At 38.1% G+C, this 3,728-nt stretch overlaps 1 long non-coding RNA gene across 1 annotated transcript; it reads right to left on the bottom strand.

Annotated features, from left to right (window-relative positions):
* Positions 1-503: 503 nt before the first annotated feature.
* LOC113293631 lies at positions 504-3,384 on the bottom strand. The gene is made up of 3 exons (XR_003332410.1): positions 2,746-3,384; positions 2,429-2,502; positions 504-1,131 (listed from the first exon to the last, which is right to left on the bottom strand). It is a non-coding gene; the product is annotated as an uncharacterized LOC113293631 (long non-coding RNA).
* Positions 3,385-3,728: the final 344 nt, after the last annotated feature.

The following is a 3,728-nucleotide window of genomic DNA, read 5'->3' as shown; positions in this document are numbered from 1 at the left end:
ATTTTGATTTGGTATGATGTGTCTTCGCATCGCCTCGCCGCCCTCGTCGTGCATATTTGATTTGGTGTCGCGAGACTTTTCCCCGCCCGGTCGTGGTACATTTTTGATTTGGTATGGCTCGACTTAGGATTTCTGATTTGGTGTGGCTCAGCTCCATGTTGCCTCATCCTGATGCATGCTTAGGATTGTTTATTTGGTATGGCTTGGCTTCGCCTCGCCCCGTTCCAATGCCCCGTTCCAATGTATGCTTAGGATTTTACTCATTGTTCTGTTCTGCTATTCAAGAGCAGTCTTATTTTTGGAGTCATATGCAAAAGAATAAATAAATAATTCATTATGGGGTGATACTTGTATAACAATGAAAAACATCAAGCCCACGTCAAATCCCTGATAAGAAGCTTAGCCGTTATAGCCTCAGCAATAAATATTACGGCCTCACCTAGTTGCAGCATGAACTGAGTCAAATCCACCAAAAACAAAAATCAAAATATAAGATAAAAATCTTGAAGCTACAAAATAATTAAATTCTTATTAATACACAAATGATTTTCCAAGGCCGAAACGATCGATAATATATGCTTTCAAAACTGAATGATATATATTCCATTTCTCGTCAGTTGTTTCATTTTTAATGAAAAAAAAACTGAGAACTGTGAAACACCTTGCCATACGACCAAAGCCCTTAATACACACACCACCCACATAGACAAACACTGAAACAAAGATTACTGCTTTTATGCTATATCCAAGTGAGTTGTTACACAAAGAACACAAACCCTTCTTCATTCATGAAACAAAAGAAAATAATACAAACATAACTGACTCTATGAAAGATCTTATTTCTTTCCCAGGCCTTGAGACCAATAAGAACCATATTTGCTTCTGATGTGTTTAGTAGTACTCACTTCAAGACCTATTGATTTCTAGCTTCCACGATAAATATTATCTCTGCCCAATCAACTTGGTCTCTGCCAGTGCATGAGTGATTTAATAGACACTACAACAGAATATGGGTTCTTCCCTATTTCTGGCTCTTCGCGATTAAAGCGACCTTGACATTTGAATTTGGGGTATCTAGGTGACCATGGCTTACAAAATCAACAGTATAGCTAGCGTTCAGTAAGGCCAGACCTGCAAAAAAAAAAGATCATATATTTCGTGCTACCGGGACCGTATTCTCAACCAATTTATTGATCTACTGTTCTGGTTTCTCAAAGTCCATCCTAAACTATAGCCACGAACCATTGAGACTTAAGTTAGCCGCTTTTGGAACCTTGGCGGAGAAATGGTAGTTCAGGTCTTTAACAAACACCAGATCCATAGGCACGGTAAAGTTGGTTGAGTCAACTACTGGATACTGAATTGAACTTGAATTGTGTAAATCTGGTTGCTGAATAAAAAATAAATAATAGACCTGAGTCCTAATTCAAAATATAAATAATAGATTTCCTATTCAAACAACCATGCACGATCCTATCTAAGGTACTCATACTGCTGCAATGCTAAGCCACCAAGGGTGGGAACATAAAGATCTGAAGAACAAACATCCAAAAAGTCAATACACAGCAACCCTAAATTGAGAACCCAATTCAATCTAGTGTATCCACCCACCCCCACCCTACTCTGACTATGTATCTTGACACCATCTCAACATGAGTAATTATCTATGCTGATTGCACAACAATTGGTCATTTTAAATGCTAAACAAAATGTGTGTCCTTAGTGCAATGAACCTTTGTTTGTAGCATGTCTCATGCAACTCATATTTAAGGAGAACTATGAGAAAAAAACCCAATCCTTCATGTTATGATATTGGGTCAGCATATATTGGTTTTCGATGACACAAAAGCCACTGTTGTTTTGGTCTCTGTGATTCATTTCTCAAGTAGAGACAACATCATGAGTAAGGCAGAAGCAAGATCAAAGGGAGAACCAGAAGTTTTACACCAACTAATATTTGTATAGTCAGGTTAGAGTCGTTAGACTGTTAGAGCATTACCTAGCCTGGGCATGCACCAATTTCTTTATGTCATTACCAAGCACAATTTATTAGATTAAGCCATTTACACAAGCCTAACTATTGAAGCAATGTGCGAACTAAAACCACATACATTGAAGCATCATAATCATCCATGCATGACCAGTTCCAGTAAAATTATATATTTAAGCCTTGGTATCAATACCTACACCACCACAACAACTAAGTGAAACCCCAAAAAACACTCCCAAACCTTAAACTGACTACTGGGTTTTTACCAAAAACACAGAACCCATATAAAACAATATCATATAAATCATCACATAAATCTCCAGTTTATTCCTAACTACAACAATAAAAAATGGGGGAAAATAAGAGGGGGAAACAACCTTATCCAGCTTAATACGTACACAGGAACATAATAAATCAGAGGAAAGATATTGAACTTACAGAGAAAAAGTTGACCAAGTCTAGCTTTTCTGAGCCGAAATTGGAGTTTTTGTTCTGCACCTGTTGTGTAGTTTCTGATGGCGAATATAAAATTAGGGTTTCCATTCAATTCTCTATAATCAAACTGCTGAATAAAAACTATTGGAATTTTTATTTCATAATCGAAATTTCAAAAATCCTAACTGATATTAAATTAAAACTTCATATGAACAGATTGAACGGAAGATCGCAAATAGGGACCACAATTCGAAACCAAACAAATTGATTATTTTTTTGGTAATAGATCAATAGATCTCAAATCTCAAACCCTAACATACCTGTCTAAACTCGAACATGTGGATACTGCGTTATTTGAGAAGCAAATCTTTTTGAACTTTGGACTTGAACATGCTGCGGATCAAACATCCCGGCAACAATCTTGGTGATTTTCTCTCCATCTTTTGTCACAGACTGAACGTCCTGATAATAGTTTCAACAACCCTTGTAGTGGTACAGTTTGGGTGGTTTTCGAAGGTAATAGTTTCAACAAAATCTCGAACCGCGAATCTGGACTGCAACAGTTGCGATCAACTGGACTGCAGTAACTGCGATTAGCTGGACAGCAGCAGCTGCGATCAAACTGGACTGCATCAGTTACGATCAAATGAACTGCAACAGTGATTATTTCACGACGTTCAAACAGCTTTTCCACATACGCGATTTTGAAGCATTCCGTACTACTTTTCTCAACGGGAAAACACGATTCCATTTCTCGTAGTCCCCTTAGTCGGCGCCAATGTTTGTACCCAGAAATATTTCCAGGCACTAAACACGATGATTCTGGTGATGATGAGGAAAACAGGGTTAAAAACATGAAACAAACATAAAGATGAGAAACACGAATTTTACGTGGTTCGGCAAGTTTTGCCTACGTCCACGGATGAATCTCCCTAAGGAGAGTTATGTTTTATTCATATCGGAATTACAATGGATTTTTTCTCTAGTCACTGGCCTCCTTTTTTTCTCTATCAGTGCGTCCCTATTTATACAGTTGAACATCTAATTTCGAGATAAACTTAAATGGCATTAACTTTCCCTGCATGCCTGGAATTAATTCTGCATGAAACTGCCCTGCATGCCTCCTGGAATCAATTCTGCATAAAATTGCCCTGCATGCCTCCTTGTATTAACTTTGCATGAAACTTCCATGCATGCCTCCTGGAATCAATTCTGCATGAAACTTCCCTGCATGCCTCCCTGTATTAATTCGCTCTGCTGACAGACTGGATTGACTGGCTCACATGCATAATGGGCTGGCAGT

This window comes from Papaver somniferum, chromosome 7 (assembly GCF_003573695.1).
Source record: "Papaver somniferum cultivar HN1 chromosome 7, ASM357369v1, whole genome shotgun sequence".
NCBI classification, from domain to species: domain Eukaryota; kingdom Viridiplantae; phylum Streptophyta; class Magnoliopsida; order Ranunculales; family Papaveraceae; genus Papaver; species Papaver somniferum.
Note: the sequence above shows the minus strand (reverse complement) of the source record. Positions and strands in the feature narration are given on the sequence as shown.